This window comes from Plectropomus leopardus, chromosome 2, assembly GCF_008729295.1.
Source record: "Plectropomus leopardus isolate mb chromosome 2, YSFRI_Pleo_2.0, whole genome shotgun sequence".
NCBI classification, from domain to species: domain Eukaryota; kingdom Metazoa; phylum Chordata; class Actinopteri; order Perciformes; family Serranidae; genus Plectropomus; species Plectropomus leopardus.
In genome coordinates this window covers 39,672,295-39,694,386 of record NC_056464.1, presented here as the reverse complement: position 1 = coordinate 39,694,386, position 22,092 = coordinate 39,672,295, and the positions used below count along the sequence as shown (strand labels likewise).

The following is a 22,092-nucleotide window of genomic DNA, read 5'->3' as shown; positions in this document are numbered from 1 at the left end:
TCTCACTGCAGCCTGAGTGTCGAAGTTAACTGAAACTCCCAAATGCAATTTATTTTTCTTAAACCAAACCTGTTAAGAAGTACACACACACACACACACACAGACCTTGACAGTGTGGGTGGGCGCTCTGTATTGCGTGTCTCTGTGCGGCTTCAGTTTTCTTCTTCACGGTAACTCTACTTGTGTGTTTTTGTGTGTGTAAGAAAGTGGTGTTTTACACGCATTTTTTGGGGGCAAATTCATCGTAAAACTCACATCGCAGTCAAACACACATCAGCGTCCCCTGATGACGGATAGATGAAGACAAAATGTAATCAAACTAAATCTCCACGTCTCCTGTTTGTCCCACACGTACACACAGAAACTAGTATTTTACCATATACTACAAATACACACGTTATGGTAAACTACAACACCCTTTAATTTATTGTAATCTCTGCATCTCACACACACACACACACACACACACACACACACACACACACACTCACGGCACCTCTGGGTTTAGTTAAGACTAAGCGGAGTTATCTGGAAAGGCTTCGGTTAATTGCGGGCAGACTCTGTAGCTGAGGTGGTTTCTCTCTTTGAAAACAAAAACCCGAATAACCGTATGGAAGTCTTTAGGTTTGTTTTTGTTTGTTTGCTTGTTTTTTTTGTAGTTTTTTTCCTTCTGTTGCTGATGTAAAATAGGAATACGTTTTAAAAAGACAGTTTTTTTCAGTGGTGATTGATGTACGTCTTGTATTTGCGTGTGTAAATTAAAGGGTTTATCAGTAGAGATCTGTAGTCGGGGATAGTCGACGTAGGAGTCTAAATGAGTCTCACCTCTAAAGTCAGGACAGAAAATAAATAAAAAAGACAAATCTCCAAATTTTGGTGGGGTGAAGAGGAGAAATGTAACTTCTGATCTGCTGCAGGAACTTTGAGGCTGTGACGTTTGAGTTCACAGTCAGCAGCTGATCTGAATATTTGTCACTTTTATATCTTGAAGTTAATATTTAATGAAGCTCATTATTTCTTCCAGGAGGTCTGAGCGTACGGTGACGACAGATTTCCTCTCAGATAATTTACAGTGTGTGTGTGCTGCATGAAACCCTGGTGGTATTTTATCAGTGCTCTCAGAGAGTGTAGGTTTGGTGTGCTGCCGCGCGTCTGAATTTGATCATCCCCCACGAGGAAAAAGAGGAAATATTTGCCATAAGTTGGATTTCATTCTTAATTTCCACCATGTGTTTAAACATTGCAGCCATGCATGAGCGCTCAGCTCTCCACACCGTTAATACTATAAAATACATAAAATACATGTTGTCTGTGTGTGTTTGTGAGCGAGTGTCCCATTCAGGTGAACAAAGTTACCCTATATATTATGAAACACATACCTGACAGTGTTTCCCACAGATTAAGATTTTATCTGACATTAGCTGCGTTTACACACTTTTTCTTAAACTGATTGGAGATTTCGGGTCACCGGTTTACATGGGACGTCCTCTAATGCGATCTACTGTTTGACATGTGCAAAAAATCCTGAATATAGTAACCTGACGGGGCTCGAATGTGTATTTATCATCTGTTCAGCGCTGTATTTGCTGTCGTTTTGATTGATTTAAAACAAAATCTCGGCTGTCGTCCCCTTAAAAGTCGTCTTTTTCTGGAAGCTGAGAAACGTTCGTCATCACGTCCCCTTTACGTGAGGACAGATCGTGCTTAGAAACAACGAAGCCAGAGATGAATCAGCTTCATCGTTTCATGATACAAAATTTTCTTTTGATCAGTTTCTGAAAAGGTTTAAACAACCAACTGAAACGTGAATCAGTTTTGGCGTTTTTGAGCCGATTGAGGTGTTTATATGGATCGTGTTGAATCTTTTTGGGCTTTTAAACCTTTTCTAATCAGATTATTTGGCTCCATGTAAGCGTGCCTACGGTAGCTGATGGGGGTGAAGGGGTGAAGATGATGATGTGTGTAATAGCGTTATTTGGACATGCATACATCTAAGGCTGAATATCGAAATTCAAAACCTTTCCGATAACAAGCAGCACTGAACATTTCCACTCAAACGACACCTCATTTGATCCTGTTTCTGCAGGCTGTCTGATCTCGAAGCGTCCCGTCTTCCCTCCGGATCAGCAGACTTTCTGAAACAGCCGTCTCCGGAGCCGTTATCCTCCCGGCGAACAGTCCCTTCAACGTCAGCCCGGTAAGTCTGAACTGCACAGCTGCAGCTGACATCCAACACCACGCACACACAAAAAGTCACACTGCGAAACCTGCGGACTGAAACCCAGAGTGATGCTAACGAGGGCTCCACGGATTATGGGCCTGGCTGATCGTTGGGGCCGATAATTGGATCAGCATTTTATTTTAATGATTGGAGATAAAATTAATTAATCAAAGCCTTGTGGTGCACACGTTTTAAAATGTATATATTTAATCAGCTGTTTGATTTAAAAACAAAGCAAAACTGATCATCAGAAAAATGCTAAACATCAAATCAGATAATCAGCTGATAATAAGTCAGGTCACAGTATACAATGACACATGTGAGTATATGTATAATTTACTTGTACCTTTGATACTTGAGTACATTTATTGCCAGAAAATGACTTTTGATACTTAAGTACAGTTAATATAAAAAATGGGAACTGAAAATCCTCGGTGTCTGGATTCTGGCTGTTTCTGTTAATCGCAGCGATAGATTTGCTTCTCTTTAATTCTCTTTTCATCAGTCTGTAAAAGAATAGTTGAATCTATTTTTCTATTCTTCTATTTTAGCTCTCCTCCTCCTCACTTTTGCTTTGTTTTAGATGCTGCATCATTGCTGCCGTGCCGTGCCGTGCCGTGCCGTGCCGTGCCGTGCCGTGCCATTTTTGCATATTTTGCAGCTTCCTTGAAGTGCTCCCAAACTTTTAAGGTTTTCGTACAAAATGTTTCTCTGCCTCCGCTGTGCCTCTTCAAAACACCGACTTCTCCCGTCTGCATGTGACGTAAACAGACCCGCGACACAGGGAGTGACGTAATAATCGTGCAACACAACAAATCGATAATTGCAACACATTTAATCATTGATTATTATCGCCCTAATCGATCGGTTGCTGCAGCCCTAGTTTCAGCTCGTCTCTTTGGTCTGAAGTGGAATATCTCCATAATGTCTTCTGGAATATTTCAGTGGCACTTAAAGTAAAGTTGAGCTTTTTCGGTTGAAGGTGAGGCGTAACATCGTGCATTGTTAGTGAGACGCACATCTGTTTCATCTTCAGAATAATCTGCGTGTTGAAGAGGTGATGAACCCTCTTCAACACGGAGGAAGTGAGTTCCTGGACTTTGACGCTGGATACACTGATGATGCTGTTTATAAGATCCTCTCTGAGGACGGATTTCTCTTTCGGGGGCGGAGACGCGTCTTTGAACCGAGTCCTCGATCATCGCTGCAGCTTTGATGTGAAGGTTTGACTCCTCTGTTACTGTCTCTATTGTTAGAGAGGTGATGAATATCGACCCGAGGCTCGAGCTCAGGAGTTAGTTTCACTTCACGACCCTCGCCGACGTGTCAGAAACCAGCTTCCTCCTGTCAGTGAACATCTCTAATGATGATGGAGACGGTCATCAAAGCTTCTGTTTCTGTCCTCCTAAATAACAAAAAAACAAACATATTCCCAATTAAACCCTAAATTTAAATCCCAAACTAACCCATGTTTTTATTTTTTTATGTCTGTTTGTACAATTTGGTGTGTCTTTGATCCACATCTGTGTGTGGGTGTGTGTGTGTGTGTGTGTGTGTGTGTGTGTGTGTGTCTGTCTCCACATGAAACACAGACAAGTTCTGTCCTTCACATCTTGAGCTTGTCTTTTCAAAGAGACACAGAATACTTTGTGTTTCCCAGAGAAACTTTATTTGCTTCCTGCTCCTCAAATCAAAAGACACAATCCGACCCGCCCGCTAAAGTTTAATGTCAGGCACTTAAACCACACAAAGGCTGCCGAGTTTGTGACACTTTTTCCCACTTGAGTGTCGAAAGAGACCGGCGGCTTTTTTATTTTATTACAGCCGTTAGGAGAGCGTTTGTCCCGTCAGCTGCTGCTCGAACATCGTCCCCGTTTAGAGCTGCAGACTCTGATTTCATGAGGCTGATTTCAGCTGCATTGTTTCCTCCCGTCACTCAGATAATAAATCTGTGTCTGTTTGTGTCACTGTGGTGTGCGTCTGTGTGTGTATTTGGATTTCGACAGTGTGTGTGTTTGCATGTGTGTGTTAACGCTTCTGTAAAGGAGCAGCACAGTTCACACGGACTTTTAAGGTTTAAACTTCCTGCACATCAGACCGTTGTTCAGCTGCTGGCAGAGGACATTATGTATAGTTAGGTTTAGGTTAATTATATTTAGTTACTTTTTTCCTTTTTTTTTTAAATATAAAATTAGCTTTTTCCTGTTTTTTATTTCATTATTTTAACATTTTTAAAATTTCTTAATTTTTCTTTTTTTTCTTATTTTTTTAAGCATCATTTTATTTTATTTTAACTATTTTTTTCTTTTTTTCTCTTCCTTTTTAAAATAAATAGTCAGCATTATATTTGCAATATTATACATGTATCCCTGATCATTATTCATATCCTGTATTTTCCTCCCGTGTGTACATGGCCCTTTTGCTCTCAAAAAAATATTCTTAAACTCACTGTGATGTGAATGTGAACAAACTGGCATCGATTCAGAGATGTTACTGATTATCTAAATTACCTGATTTCTGACGTTACATAAGAGGCCAAAAGCTCACCGTGTGGGCTGTGCAGCAGTTTATAAGATCTGATGTGCTAAAACTTAGTGAGATGTTTTGGTAGAATCTGAATATGAAATAAATACATACAGACAATACGGACTGTAAACTGTCTCACAGCTTTGCTTTACTGCTCACTTCTGCCTCCTCCTCCTCCTCCTCCTCCTCCTCCTCCCGTTCAGTAATTTTCCGTTCAGTGGGCGTCACCCGTGTTGTCTTGCAAAAATGTAGGTAATTTTTTTAAATTTCTGGCGATTTTTAAAAAAACAATTGGGCTGTTTTGTTTCCTTTAAAACTATTTTGTCTGTGTGTGTGTGTGTGTGTGTGTGTGTGTGTGTGTGTGTGTGTGTTGTGTGTGTGTGTGTGTGTGTGGGGGAGTGTGTGTGTGTGTGTGTGTGTGTGTGTGTGTGTGTGTGGGAGTGCAGGCTGTAATGGCTGGGATCAGTGTCAGAGCGATGGGAGGTATGGAGGCAGTGGGAGTAGATTATCTCTCCTCCTCTGATATCTTATCGTGACTGCAGAGATTCAGAGCAAAGATACACAACATGTGATCTCACACACACACACACACACACACACACACACACACACACACACGGCTCTCACACTGCCATGTAGGACAGGGGTGTCTCTGGAGTGTCTCTCTTCTCTGCTCTGTCCGCCTCTCTGGCAGTTTAATCTGCATGTGAAGTTTTTATTTGACTTTATATTCGACTGATAAATGACTGAAATCTGCTGACTCGTCACTCTGTATCACCTCTGATTACACCACGTCTTTTTCTACATTATTCCGTCATAACTGCCTGTTTTCTTGACAGTTTGATTTTTTTCATTCATACTTTATTCATAAAGCAGTTTTATCCAGATCCCTCCTGTGCAACTTAAGAATTTTGTGGTTTAAACTGGATAAAATGGCTGCAATATACAACACATTTAGCAAATTTAGCCAAAGATGTTAGTACAAACCAGCCACTGCAGCCATACATACAATAACAGTTACTGTAAAAAGAATAGAAAAAGGTAAATATTTACATCAAGATTACGTAGAATTACAACATACAGTTACATAAAAAAGACACAAATATCGAAGTTACATACAGTTACAACACTCAACTACAAGACATTATAAAATACTTCAAAATGTTCCCAATGTGTTGCACATTTCAGAGGATTTTATGGAAAAGGCTGACTGACAGCGTGTGATTTTGCTGTTGCTGTATTTTGCATCAAATATCTGGTGCTAAATTTTGAAGGCATTTAACAGTTTAAAGGTTGAGAATTTTAGAAAATTTTTAAAACTGAGCAAATCATACTGCTTCTGTGCGTGACGGTGATGCCATGTCCGTTTCTTTAAAGCTGAATTATACAAAGATGCTTCGGGCTTAAATCAAAGGGGCTCCACACTGTAACACAGCAGCTGTCATGCAGAGCTGCTGGTTTTCTGCGTGTCGTTGTCTCAGTGTGAAGCTGCGAGCTCGCTGATGGGGGTCTCTGCCGCTCCGCGGGCGGAGTGACAGCTGTCGGGAGGATTTACGGACGCTTTGCTTTGAAACGACTCGTCTCTTTACAAAACACAGCGAGAGAGACAGAGGAGGGGGATGAAGATGAGGATGGAGACGGAGGTGCAGAAGTGTTGAAATTTAAGCTTCACTCCTGTGTGTGTGTGTGTGTGTGTGTGTGTGTGTGTGTGCGTGCGTGCGTGTGTGCGTGTGTGTGTGTCAGGAGCTGGGAGGGTCTGCCTGTGTGTGGCTGCCTCCCTGGCTGGTTGGTTGTTTTTTTGCTCGACTGGTCCCAGTGTTCCCACCAGATCCAGTGAATAGACGCTCCTTTCACCGCTCGCTAAGACGCCTAATGAGGGGGGACTACTTTCTGTCTCACTCACTGTGTGTCAATCTGAAAGCTGCTGTGTGTGTGTGTGTGTGTGTGTGTGTGTGTGTGTGTGTCTGTGTGTGTGTGTTCAGCCGATGGCTGAGTGTGTGTGAAGGTACGTGTGCAAATTCAGAACTTTTCTTTTTCCACTCTGCAGCTTCTGGCTGGTTACTGTGTTAAAAATCTGTCTGCTTTTTTAGCCACAGGTTTTTATACACAGCAGTGTGTCTTGAAGCTCAATCAGTTTAGTCCAGACTGAAATATCTGTTGGATGGAGGCAAAATATCGGACTTTCAATATAGCGCCACCAGCAGGTCAGGAGTTTCACTTATTGAGTTCAGTTGAACCCTTAGGGATTTTTATGTGCTTTTCATTCTTCATTTTTTGATAAATGTGTGTGTGTTCATGCATGTGTCCTAAATGTAGTCCAGATTGTGTATTTGAGTGTAATCAGTGAATTTCCACTGATAAGACCACAATAAGTCTAAAATACACTGTGGAAACTAAATAGTTAACTTCAGACTGTTCAGGTCCAAAAATGCTCCATTGAAACCCATTCAAACTGACATTTTTGATCCCACAGCCATCAGAGCAGAAAAACAGGACTTGTATTATTTCTGGGTGTCATTCTGGGCTTTTGACTCTGAATTTGTCATTTTGACTATTTTCCACCTGATGAGGTCATTTTGACCATATTTGGCATATGGAGGAAATACATGCTATTTCCACTAGGTGACCTGTCACAGTCAATGTAGCTGCTGATCACTGACATATCCCAGACTGTCAGCAGCTACACTCACACACTGACATATCCCAGACTGTCAGCAGCTACACTCACACACTGACATATCCCAGACTGTCAGCAGCTACACTCACACACTGACATATCCCAGACTGTCAGCAGCTAAATAATCTACTTTGCATTTAGTATATTGAAGATAATTCATTTTTGTGTGTTTTTCATCTAAAAACATGGTGGCATCATGACCAAAACCTGGCATTGAAAGGGTTTAAATTCAGGAAATGAATGAATATTTGATATTTGTGATTAGGGCTGATATTAGTTAAAAAATAACAAGAAAAGTAGAAAATCATATTGATGTGTAATATTTTTTATAGCGTGATTTTGGAAAGTGCATTTTGATGCAGAGTTGTATGAGTGTGACACAAAAAATGTTGCTGCTTATCATTGACATGTCTTGGACTGTGATTATCAAAAAAATGTTAGGAAATGAAGGGTTAAAAAATTTTAAAAATTCAATAATATTTGACATTTATGATTAGGACCAATGCTGGTTAAAAAAAAACTCAGTGAAAGGAGAAAATAATATGAATGTATAATACTTAAAAACAAAATGGAAAGAAGGCAATAAGCAACTTATGAAATGACCCAAGAATTAGCAAAAAAAACTGATTAAAAGTTAAGCTACAAGAAAATTACCGGAAAATTTGCACAAAAAGGACAAGTAAAAAAAAAACACTAAACAAATACCAAAAAGTCTTAAAAAGTTTTAAAATATGATAATATTGATACATGTTAATATATATTTTTGTGTAACACAATTGTATTCATATAATTTTAATAATTCTGAAAATATTTTTTATTTTCCTCTTTTTTCTGTACAGTATTCTCTCTCTCTCAGCTATTTTTAAGGTCATTTTCTTGTCACCTTCTTACAAATTTTTGCCAAACTGTTTTTTGCCTCTATTCCCATGTTTTTGAGGGAAATCAAACCAATTTGCTCACATTTTGAAGGTTTAAATGCTTGTGAAAGGTGTCTGAACGCAGCACATGAAAACAGATGATCCAGGTTTCAAAGGGTTAAGTGCAACACATTTTTTATTAAGATAGTGACTCAAAATGTGCCAAACGGCTGAGCAGGAAGCTAAAGGGTTTTATCGCCCGTTAAAGCTCACATTATCGCACCGCTCACAAAGTTAATATTTCATTTCTTGGCTCTAAATCTTACGAACGCACCTTTTTCTCGCTGCACTCGCTTGTAAATTAAAATTGTCCTTTTTTTTAACCTGCATACCGGCCTTTAAAGGTCCCCTCAGACTGAACGGAATTTCAGGCCGTTATGAGCTTCAGCGGTGAGACTTATCGACTGCTCAGGCCAACATATGGACTTCTGTGTTTTTGCAATATGTCAGCTGTGACTTACTCGCAGTCGTTCGGGTTATGGCCGATAATAATAAAGGGGCATTCCACCGCGTGTCAAGAATCAGTCATAGTGATCCCTTTGTGCAGCTTCAGGGTGAGAAATATAATAATACGTTCAGACGTTTTGTGAGCTGTTGGGTGATTTGGAACTATACCCTTATAGGAAGTTCACCATTTGGAGTTTAATGTGCAATTTTGGTGCACTTTGGCCGTTTCCATGGGTCATACGTTTAAAAACTCGTCTTACAGATTTTGTTTGATTGAGTTAAAATTTTGCACCACGACTGTGATCAGCAAAGACGTCTTTTTTCTGTCTGTAGAAGAACGCCTTTATATGCAGACGCATGGTGTTCTTCTATGATGCTGCAAAGTTACACCGCCAACTCTCGGCCTGGCGTGCATGCTACAGCGTTTTTGGTTGTGTTTACGGATCCATGTACACGAAGATTGTTCTCACAGTGTTATTATATGAACACAGATTTTTTTAAAACGCTAAGGAAAGACTTCTCCATTTTTGTTCGGGCCGTTCTCTTCTAAACGTGGCCGCGTGTCAGCAGTCAGCAGTTTCCTGTCTGAGGTCGTGGACTTGTTGGTAATTCTGTCTGATATCAGGCAAAATGTGGACTTGAACTTGATAAAATGCTATGAAACCCATTTCTAATTATCAGTAATAAAACCCACGTGCAGAAAACCAACATGCTGAGCTGCGATACAGCTGCATTTAATAATATAACCCAAACAAAGCTACAGTAAACACGTACAGTAAACACCTGGTGGCTAACGCAGCTCACTGAACGTGCAGCTGCTAATAAACATACGGCCCACTTTTGACCTGTTATTATAATTACAACAGGTTTTGCCAAAATTTAGTTTGGTCCCATTTGTAATCGTCTCATACATTAATTAATTTAATGTTTTTTGTTTGTTTGTTTGTTGTTGTTGTTTTTTTTTTTTTAACGAGCCACTTTAAAAATTGGGAAAGGTTGCCAGTTACCAGCGCGAGATCCCCCCTTTTTAGACTCATGGATGAAACTGATGCTAGTATTTTAAATGGGTAGCAGCAGGTTGCCTCAAGGTTGTTTTAAACACACACACACACACACACACACACACACACACACACACAGAAAAAACTCCTCCAGACTGGAGTTTGTGGAGGCAATAACAAACCTAAAGTTCCCGCTGGTCGGCTCTTTATGCTCCACCCTTCCCCAAACCCCAGAGGCAGCGGCCGAGACATTAAAGCAGCCATCCATCTGAGCAGACAGAGCCCATACATCAGCCGTACTGCACATGAGTTATTACATACACACACACACACACACACATGCATAGAGGCAGAAACACACTTACGTAGGCACACAAACACGCACATTAACACACACCCTTTCATTCAGCAGAAATCACACATAGAACATGAGGAAATATACACAAAAAATGCTCTATGAATGCAAAAATGTTAAGTACACACACACACACACACACACACACACTCCCCTCACTTCCCGCGCAGAGGTCTCAGCATGTCTCTGTATGCAGCCTAATTATGTTGTTGCCTCACTCGAACAATAAGCAACAGTTTCCCTCCGGCTGTCTTCCAGGAAAAAGCTTCGTTCTCGCGCTGGTGAAAAAAGGAAAAAGACAAAAACACAAAGGGACTAAAGAAAGGAACCATGTTCCCGCTGCACCTGTAGATCAGACCCATCAGGTTCAGGCCTCTCGCACGGTGTGACGTCTGCCGGGACACAGCGAGACGCTTTGATAATGAGACTTGGCCCACGTTTAGACAAGAACTAAAAAAAGTCTTTCCTTTGCGTTTTTAAAAAATCTGTATTCATATGATGACACTGTGAGAACGATCCTCGTGTACACGGATCCGCAGAAACAACCAAAAACACTAGTACAGTTCTCACAGGATCCATGCCAGTTAACTGGCAATGCTGGAAATTTTGGTGAATGATCGTCGTCTCTTTTGTCCCGATCTCTGTTTCACTTTTAAACAGTTCTGCGTGAGGAACTGTGTGTTATATCGTCTCAGGGCGTTTTTATGGCGGGGCGTGTGCAGTAGTTGTTGTGTGTGCACACTTGTATTAAGTTGTTTTTTTCTGACAGCGGTGTTTTTAATGTCATGCTGTGATTACTGTTTTTGTTGTAAGTGTGGAGGCATTATCCCTACAGCACTATGTCCAGGACACATTCCCCCTACGGGGACGATAAAGTATCGTAGCGTAGCGTATTTTATTGTATGGTTCATCCTCAGGGAACCACGAACGTCTCTACAATCTTTGATCATAAATAGTCCAAAAGCTGTTGAGATATTTTAGTGTGAACCAAATAAACACAGATTGCCGTGGCTAAAAAACAGGAATAAATCAGTAAGCGGTGAGAACAGCGTGTTTTTTACTGATTGTGCAGACAGTCTGGAGATAGAGGAGTTATGCTGACATGTTCTCAACACACTGATCTGAATATCTTGTTCTTTTTAGATTAAATGTCATTTTATGTCAAAGTGCATCACAGAGTGGTTGTTCTGGATAGAAACTGACCATCGTGTCTTTATTTAAATCAGGGCAGACGTCTTGATAAAATTCAGTGTCAGATGTATTTTGAAGGATTTCTGCATCTAGAAATACAAAAACGTGTCTCATCTTCCTCGAATGTCGTGCCAAGCAAACCAGAAGATCAAAAACAGGCTGCAGGTATGTTTTTAAAAGTTTTTTTCTCTCTGACAATGTGGGTGGAAAAATGAAGAATATGTGGCAAACTTAAAGGATGTGGGAGTTGTGTAAGAATCAAGGGGCCCGTCTCCTGTTCTTCTCTTCCTTTAACGCTGCCATCTGGAAGTGGATGACATCAGCCTTTTTTCCTCTTCCCAGAAACCCCCAGAGAGCGAGAGAATATTTCCTCGAGGCCGCGGACAGATAGAGCGAGACGCAGTGATCAGGGAGAGAGGGAGGTTAAGGAGATAGTTTCCTCTTCCCAGAATTCCTTGTCCAGTTCAGCTCATTTCCCACAGCGCAGTTTGTTTGTCTTGACTCTCGGCTCGAGTCGTCCCTCTGGAAAAACAAGACGTGCACTTGTCTCGGGCGCGGCTCTCGCCTGACTGCAGAGTCTTTCATCTGAAAATGAAAATGTTCTTAGTGTTGGTTCACCTCAGTCATTTTTTCTCTGTTCATGTTTGTGGAATAAAGAAGACGGACAGTGTTTTCGTATTTCACTGGACTGAACCGAAAATGAAAGTTGATGTCGGGTCATTGACTGAAACGGGCTCAGGACGCTGATATGAAGTCAGAACATCGTTTCTGCTCCGGCTGCTGTTTCTGTTTCTATTAACACTCGAATTGCGCAAATTGAAACTGCGAATGCAAAGTACGCTTAATGGAAAAATGTCCATTTCGAAAAAACTGCTGTTTATCGCCCTTTTCCTTCTCAAGACGTTTGAGAAGGAAAAGTTTTTACGCTCATATGGGGTTCAGCCAATTCGAAGAGGCCATATTGTAGATTTATTATTGTAGTTTTATTGTAGTATTATTGTAGTTTTCTTTCACTTTTTTTTCAAACCCGTTCTCCCTTTCCCTCTTTCCCATGAAAATTAGCGTGTGGATGCGAGTTTTTCAAACTCAAGTAAAAGTATTTAGCAGGTTTTGAATTAATTCAGTTAATTCTGTTACTATAATCAGATAAACCAAAAGTTATCTGTAAATTCGGTGCTGTTTTTGAGGAACATCCTGCCCTTGTTTAAGTAGTATTTGTTGTTAAAGCAGAATTTGTTGTATTTTGACCATGCTGTGCGCTATGGCTTAATGTTTTGTTGTTTTTATACGTTTTGTGCTTCATAGCATGTTGTTATGGTCATGAGCCGAATAATTAAATGAAAAAAAGAAAATGAATCTGTGCTAAAAGTTAAATGAAATAAACAAACACCTGATATCTGAAAACCTTGGCGGCAGTCGAACCACAAATGAACAGAGCCAAAGTCCAGTTGGAAGCAGACTCAGGTCTTAACGTGGTCTTGGTTCTTTTGAAACAGAATCCAGAAGTTCTGGTTCCACTTTGGCTCTCATTAATGACCTTACTGGTTTTTATGTACTGCAGTTATCAGAGCACGTGTATCTCGGCTTCATATTTTGAAAGAATAGACAAAAGAAAAAAGATCGTACACAAAGAAACCCAGAAGCTTTATAAATACAAGTGTAGCTGTTTTAACATCAGCAATAATCTAATTATAATGAACTGAAATTTAATTTTCAACCATAAACACAAGAAAAAAAATCCACATGCATCACTGATATACAAGGATCCGTAATTCTGTTGGCCTACATGTGCTCTGCACAGAAAAACAATAAATGAAAAGCAGATGGAGTCAATAATGATGACTGGAAACATGTCTGCTCTCGCTGTTACACAGATATTTAGGGAAATATTTACACAAATCAAATATCTCAGTTCCTCCTGGATCTCACAATTTCCTCTCATAATGAAATGAATCTATTTCTTCTCGCTTTAAACTTAATTTACTCTGCATTTATCATTGTTGTAGGGTTGTAAAGTTCACCCATATTTATATCCTTAAACCCATTAAATTCTGGATCAGTATCACCTTATTTATGCTGCTTTCAGGAGCCTTTTACGAGAATTTAAACCTTGAAACACAGAGCAAATTGTGTTAAATCATTACGCAGATATTGGAAAAAAAGGCAATGAGCAACTCGACAAGAAATGTCCCATAAACTGCATAAATAAATAAATAACTAAATAATAGCAATTTTAGGATTTTTTTTTTGAAAAGCTGGGGGGAAAAAATGAAAGCTAACTATATTTCTAATGATCATGACTATACATTTTAAATTATTTAACAGAAAAATTATTATTATATTTTTCAAGCATTTTATTTCAAGTCATTTCTTTTTTGGAAACTTTCATGTTTGTTTATATTTTTATTTGTTCCTCTGAAGTGCTTGGCATATTTTTTTTATTTTGTAGTCATTGCTCATTTATTTATGTATCTAAATGTTACTGTATGTGTACACAGAAAGCTGTTTCTCCTTGGGATTAATAAAGTTTTAAGGATCTGAATCTAAATTTGTTTGGTTGGGTTTTGCTAATTTTCAGGTCATTTTCTTGCACTTATTTTCACTAATTACTTCCTAACTTCTTGATATTTTCTTCTTAAGTCGCTCATTGCCTTCTTCACATATTTTTGAAAGAAATTAGGCCAGTTGACTTATCTATAAACTCTTCTTGTTAGTCTCATTTTGTTCAAATCGTTCCAGGAGAAAACTTAGGAGAAAACTTTCCCCATCTCTCACACTCTTGTCCTGGATTCAAGAATGTTGTTTTGCTTTCCTGTGGAGAGTCTGACGTCTTCCAGTAGGACGCTGAAGTCACATCTCAGAGCCATGAAATAAGCCGAGGATCAATTTCTGTAATCATCAGGAAGCGAGGGGACTAAAAGCAGGCTTTCCCCACCAGACTCAGCAAAGCGTACGAATAAACCCAAAACAAAAACGAGTCGTAGCCCGCCGAGCACATTTTCATATTAATGCAATGCTTGATCTGATCTTGCATGTTTTTCAGTGTTTGGCTCTGGAATGAAACACTGGTGCCAAAAAATCGTTTGTTGCTGATTTTGAGTCCCTCTTAGACCAGACTCCATTGAAATAGAGACAGATTTAGCTGTTTTCTTCAACACGATTGTTGGAAATAAAATGCAGTGTCTGTGCCCCCCAAAAAGCAAAGGCCTCGTGATTATTCCTAGAATATTGAATGGGCTTTAGAAGCTGTGGGAGTAAGTTATTGGCACTTAGATATTGTTGTCTTTTATGCCTCTGTGCCGGTGTTAGTCGAGGACGGAGGCATTATGTTTTCAGGTTTTCCGTACATATGTCTGTGGATCTGTCGTCTGTCTGCTTGTCTGTCGGGTCGTTCTTGTGATCGCAATATCTCAATAATGCCTTGAGGGAATCTGGACTTAAGGATGCATTGATTAGATTTTGGTGGTCTAAGGTCAGGGTCACCCTGACCTTGCATTTGTCTCATTCCTGTAAAAGCGATAAATCGAATAAACTGACTCTGAATTTGAATCATCAACAAAAAATAGTATTTGCCTCAAAATAAGTGTAAAATATATAATGTTTTCTTCAGATGAATCATATTCTCTTAAAGCACACATACATACATAGTACAACAGTTAATAAGTACATACAGCCGACCTGTATCCACCACAGGTCCCATTTCCCACTTTACAAACCGGCTGCAGAATATGTTACTGTTCCTGCTGCAGTGAATTCAGTCCAAATGAGCTTTTTATGTGTTTGACTCTGAATCAAGAATGCTGCAGTAATTTCCTCCTCAGAGAGAAAAAAAGACCCTAAAACTAAGTCTTTCATATTCGGTAAAACTCGAGCAGGTTGTACCGACTTTACAAGGCTGATAGCAGTGGGTTTATAGACATCCCTGAACTAATCTAGCTCCATTTTTCTGCACAGAGCCAAGTGTGTCCATCTTTTTGGAAACAGTTTTTACCTGAAACACATGAGCAGGACTTCACTGATCCCTGTGAGGACATGAAGTCATTTCCTGCTCCAGGTACGCTTTGAATCGATTTTGTTGCAGCGTGTCTCTGGTGAAATTTACACACATACAGGTGCCTCAGAGGAAGGTTTGAGCATTTTTACAATAGAGCAAAACACCTCAGAAACAAGAAGAATGAAGCTAATTTTTCAAGCTGTCTGTTCAAGCTGTCCCCCCCACTTGTGAATGTGATATCACAAAACCACCTTGAAGGAATTTCCTCAAATTTGGCACCAACTTCCACATGGACTTAAGGTTGAAATGGTGAGAATTTGGTGGTACAAGGTGAATGTTGAAGGTCACTGTGAGTGTGATTGTTCTTGAGAACAGGATATCTCAAGAATGCCTTAAGGGAGTTTCTTCAAATTTGGCACAAACGTTCAGTTAAATTTGAGGTTGAAGTGATAAGAATCTGGTGCCCAAAGCGGAGCGTTCAAGGTCACTGTGACTTTGTCTGTGTTGTTCTTGAGAAGGGAAAAGTCGAGAATGCGTTGAGGGAATTTCTTCAAATTTTGCACAAGCATCTACTGGAATTTAAGGTTTAAGTGATTTGAATTTGTTTGTCAAAGGTCCAAGGTCACTTTGAACTTGCGTCCGTCTCATTTTCGTGAATGTGAGGCCTTGAGGGAATTTCTTCAAATTTGACACAAACATCCATTCGGACTCACGGTCAAACTGATTAGAGTTTGGTGGTCAAAAGTCAAGGACATTGTGATCTTGTCTGTATTATTCTTGTGAACACAATATTTCATTAATGCCTTCAGGAAATTTCTTTGGCACAAACCTCCACTTGGGTTTAAGGTTGAAGTGGTTAGAATTTGATGGTACAAGGTGAACATTCAAGGTCACTGTGTCTCTTTCTGTATTGTTCTTGAGAATGCAAAATCTCATGAGTGCACTGAGAAAATTTCTTCAAATTTTGCATGAGGTCCACTTGAATTAAGGGTTAAATTGGTTAGATTTCGTGAATGTGATATCTTAAGCAGACAGGATCGTCACACCTAAACTAATTTGGTGGTCAAAGGTCAAGGTCACTGTGACCTTGTCTGTATTATTCCCATGAATGTGATATCTCCAGGAGGCTTTCAAGAAATTTCTTTAAATTTGGCACAAACCTCTATTTGGGCTTAAGGTTGAAGTGGTTAGATCTCAAAACACCCACTTTAAATGATTTTTTTCAAATTTGGCACAAACGTTAACTTGAATTTAAGGTTGAAGCGATTAGAATTTAGTGGTCAAAAGTCAGTGTGACCTCGCAAAACATGTTTTTGGCCATAACTCATGAATACATAAAAATTTAAAATTTTACAAAATTGGACATAAATGGCTCTTAGGATAAAATGATAAAGTAATAACATCTTATATCCAAGAGGTTAAAGGTTAACTTCTTCTTAAACTGTAAGTGTAACTTATACAACCACTAGATATGATCCTAGTTTTATATAAACCAGGGCTGCAGTGATTAATGTTGTAAAAGGAAGAGCAACAACCCCAAAAAAAGACCACCAGAACTTTAGAAAAGAGGAGGGAGATGCTGCAGGATTTTCTGATATCATGAATATTAAATTGAATCCTACAATCTGTGTTTTTGTTAAACATCTGCATCTGTGAATGTTTTCACCTCGACACAACACGTCAGGGAAATCTGGCTCATGGAAAACCTTCTCAAAGAAATCAAAGCGTGAAAGAACAAATGTTTCCCTCCTGCGACGTCAGAGAAAGAGAGATTTACCGTCTCGTAACGCTCTCGCTTTCATCGTTTCCATCCACCTGAGTACTTGCACATGTTGTCAGTGCAGCAGGAATGTGTGTATTCGTCCTCCCGAGAGAGGAATGAAAAAGTATGGAACGTATTTATCCGACAAATAGGCAATGAAACGGTGAATTACATCTTTTTGAACGAGCCACTATGAAGTTTTGTCACTCACACACAGACTGCAGGTAGTGCTGAAATGATCCGTGGATTAATCGATTAATCAATCAACATAATATCGTTATGATAATAAGAGACTGACAGTTTATCTGCCTGGCCGATTATCAGAGCTGATATTTGGCATTTTGATGATTATCCATATCTGCATTTTATTTTAATTATCTCTGATAAAATTAATCAAATAAAAAGTACAAAGAAATTGTCAGCATGGGTGAACTTTTACTTTTTAAAACCTTTTTTAATTTTTTTAAATCTTTACTTGTCTTTGTCAAAGGCATTAAAACAAAGTTTTATGTTGGAGTTTGTTATGTTACAAATTCTAAATATTGACAGAAATATTTTCATTTTTACTGTAAATGATTATCACTTCCAAAAATCAGTTATCAGTCTCATTAACTATTAATAATCCATATCGTATCAGACCTGAAAACCCAATATCAGTCGCCCCCCACTGATAATCAAATAAAATAGCCAGATATTTTTCAGGCTCTATTTCTCTTTCTTGACTCACAAGAAAGAAAATTTCTGGAAAAGGAATAAAGACGGTATTTTTTTACAGGACAGTTAGAGTAAATTAGAATGAGAACAGTAGTAATGGAGTGATGCTGATATTATCCAGATGTTGGCAGTGACGTGTGCTGCTGGACTCTATTCCTCTCGGATGTTTGTGACTGCGGTTAAAAAGGCTTTGCTCACATGCTCTCATAAAGTCAGGTTTCCTGCTTGTTGCATAAGCCGCATGTTACTGCTGTAGGTACGATCTCTGCCTGTGTGACCTCCAGCACACCGTCAGTAAATTAGGAATGTTGCTCTGCTCAAACAGATATATAGATCCTGGAGGCGTTTTCCAGCGGTACGGTCGGGTACCAGGGTGCCGGCTGGATCCAGGCCCCCGAGCTGTGTACCTGTTCTCTGGGCATTGACGCAAACTTCCTCCCCAAATCTTAGACCAACACATAAACTGCACACCAGCAGCATGTTAGAGGAACGTTAGTAACATACGAAATAACTGTAGTTGCATTACGGTTGTGGTCTGATATATATAGCACCTTCAAAACAGAGTGTAAGAAGTGCTTTGACAAACAATGCAAAGCCGAAATCGGGAATAAAATTAGACAATACAACAGCAAAAAGCCACAGAGTCCTACTTAACACAAGTGAGACGAAACTCAAATTAAAACAAGAGGATAAGTAATTATAAGATGCAGGATGCCTGATGTCAATATAAAATAATACAAACAAACCAAAACCAACAAAAGCAGCAAAACCACAAATTAAAGGAAGTCTAATAAATAAAACATAAATAAATCATAAAAAATAAATAAATATTGCTTGAGTACAGTAGAGGCTGATGGGAATGTCATTGCTTTTGCAGATATTTAGTCATAAAGTAAAGTAATTCAGACATGAAGGGATTACCGGATATAATTCATCCTGAGGGGGCATGAAAATTTGGCAGTCGTTGAGACATTTCATTACAAACCACAAATGTGAGCCTCATGGTCGCGCTAAAGAAAAGTCAGGCGATCAGACTTTAGGATTCATCATCTGGGAATTATTATTATCATCTGTGCAGAGTGAATCCACCTGGTAGCCGCTGAGATTTTTTTAGTTTGTAGCGAATTAACGGACAAACGACCTCTTACCGCTACAGAAGGTGGAAAAAAAATGACATGCGGGCACTTTGGGGAACAGAGCCATCCTCGGTTCTGTAATGTCACACAGTGGGTGGCAGTTTTTGTTATATATGAATATTTGAATATTTTTCAGTCATAATTGTTCTGTGATCTCATTTTGTATTTTAAAAAATCTTATGAAAATCATATCATGAACCCAGTATCGTGAAGCGTATCGAATCGTGAGCTGAATGAATCTTTACGTCACTACCGGAAGAGCGTAACATTAACAATGCAATCCAATGTTGAAAGAACAAAACATATTTACCAAAAACACAAATCATCTGGAAACGTTTCTGCTAAAATCAAACTTTCTGATCTTATAGGAAAAGTTTGTTTCCACCTCACTTCCTAATTACTTTAGCTCTTTGTTTACTTTACTCACTTCCGCTTCCTGTTCGCTAAGATGAACTGCCAATCAGAATGATTTCAGTCACTGTTGGGCGGCGCCGTCGCTGATGCTGATTCAACAAACACAAAAACAACTAAACCGGCCAAAAAACAAAATAAAAGTCCGATGGGGGCCTAACTAGGGCGACGCACGCTCACCTGCAGCCCGACACCGAGCGACAGCCGACCAACAGCTCTGTGAAGACCGTCGGCATGTTTATGGTGATTTTTATTTTCAAATGTTACATTCGCATCTGCAGAGAAAGACAGAAGAGAGAAGAAGACAGCAGACATTTAATAAAAGAGGAGAAACGGGATAAAGTTGATTATATTTCTGACAGAAATGAAAGGATACATGAAAGAGAGAAGACGTACAGTAGATTAAGATTTAAGAAACCAGAGAGATAATAACTGGACTTATGGTTGAAGCAATAAGACGACAGGAGGGATCAGTGGGGAGGGACGGAGGGAGGGAGCGGGGTTATTAAATCACGGTGGGGATCAGAGGGTTGGCAGAGAGAGGTTGTAAAGCTGTCACCTCCTCAGGCCGGCGGACACTGAGGAATATCACAGGAGAAAAGAGGTGAGGAGGACTCGGAGCAGGTAGAGCAGAGACAGACAGATGAAAGGATGCAATAAGGAGGATTAAAAAGGGAAATAAAGGGAAGAGAGGAAAAGGAAGATGAGGAAATACTAAAACGTGAAGTTATAAATAAAAGAGATTAAACTGGAGTAGTTGGAAGAGGAATCTCAGGGAGTAATGGAATCAGGTCCGCGCTCCGCTGATAAATCAGACGGGCAGTTAAAATGAGATTTTTCAGCTTCCCCTCGAGCGGACGGCCACATTTTAACCTCCTGTAAACACAATAAAAACTACTTAATCCCTCACGCAGGAGCAAGAAACGCTCGGTTTTATTCTCCGGGGAGACGGAGGTCACAGAAAACATTTGAAGTATTCAGAGGCTCTGATTTTACAAGGCGGGTCAAGAGTGTACAGTGGTGTTTTAGCAGGAGCGTCAGATTGCTCCCGCCACCGCACGGTTCAGCATCAGCAGCTTTCACAGCATCTTTTAGCTCGAAACTCAAACTTTACTTTGAAGCTTGAAGCATTAGGCATTTTGGCAGGCTGTTTTTGTCGTTTGTTGCAGCCTGCTCTGCTGGATTTCAGGGCAGTTTTTCTATAAAATTCTGATGCATGTTATGATGCTTGTAGGAGTTTTTTTGCAATGAAGTTGTTAAAATAGTTGTTTTTTTTCATTAAAGTTTTATTGAACTTTTTTTCACTTAAACGTCACCTACAGTCATCAAATCATTTAATAAAATGATAATGATAAGAAACAAATGCATAAATAAAAATACACTGCTAATCCTAAAAAAAAAAAACCCACAAACAAACAAAAAGAAGCATACAAAACAAATCCATATTCATACATGGATATGCACTACAGTTTTCTCTGATCCAAAAAAAGTTTTGATGCTTTCACAGATTTGAAGGCTATTATTATGAAGAAATATAATCTTTAACCCCCTTTTCACCAAAAAAAGCATGTTTTTGCTTGTTTTTTTACCTTTTGGAACCTGAGCAAATTTTTCTTCTTCAAAACATCAGAAGGCGGTGTTCAGCAACTAATCAAGAAATTATGCAATAATTTGCAAGAAACTAGCCGTTTACAGTCCTGTAACTTTCCCTCCACCACTGGGTGTTGCAGACTGAGCTCAGGAGGTGCATGCTGTGCACTACATACAGTGAGTTTAATAGAAAGAGAAGCGTCTGTATTTATGACGGTATTGAGAAACATACTTATGGGATTTCTAAATACCTGTGATACTGTGATACCGTGATACCGTGATGAATACCGTGGTTATGGACCACATAATATTCTGTATTAAAGAAGTCCATTTCAGTCTTTTTATTCACTCCTCATTTAAACAATGCTTCCCCTCGGCTAACATAGGAAGCTCTACACAAAGAGTTGACATTTCAGAGCAGAAACAATCTATTTCAGGCGCGTCGTGTTGGAGGATGTAGGTTAGAGGGTCGATCTGATACAGTATCTCTTTCTCCTTTTTTCTCTAATCTGACGATTTTATGTCTTTATTCCTATTCTTCCATCATCCAATCTTTCTTTGAATCTTTTCACACTTTATCTCACCATTGACATTAGAAACAACACAGGAAAAATAAAAAGCGTGTAACGTTGGGAGTCCAGGCGCAGCTTGTTTTGTTTACTCATTGTTTTGCCCCCATGGTGCAACAGGAAGAGGACATAAAGACGGTCGAGCTGATAACCATGGGAACCGTTTTCCTCAACAATGTCATCATCCTCCGTGTGTAAAACTGTTTCAGGATCTCACAAAGTTTTCTTAGGTCTGTAACATGCTGGACATCTTTTTTTTACTTTTTTATTTTGAGGATCAGGCGACTTTGTGATCTTTCCCATTCAATCATTTTTTCTTTCATAATTATTTTATTTAGATTTCCCGTGTGCAATACAACACATTACATTAGGAGTCAACAGTCCCCTCATAAATAACAAACAGTCCCTGAACATAAACACGGAGGGAGGCCGGCGAGGCGACTAGCAGCTCTAACAGAAAACTGAATCCAGTTAAAGTCCGACTGAGGTGTTTACATTACAGAGAAAATCGACTTTCAATCAAATAATCTGGGAGCGTCAGTCCGATTTTGAGAGATTTGATTCAGTCGGACTGACATGTT

The 22,092-nt window shown here is 39.4% G+C and overlaps 1 protein-coding gene across 1 annotated transcript in view; it reads left to right on the top strand.

Moving 5' to 3' along the window:
• The window catches only part of si:dkey-49n23.1 (semaphorin-3D), a 99,093-nt gene that overhangs the window by 16,610 nt on the left and 60,391 nt on the right, over positions 1-22,092 (top strand). Inside the window, 1 exon segment of the mRNA XM_042510822.1 lies at positions 2,087-2,197. The gene's annotated coding sequence lies outside the window, so the exon portion shown is untranslated.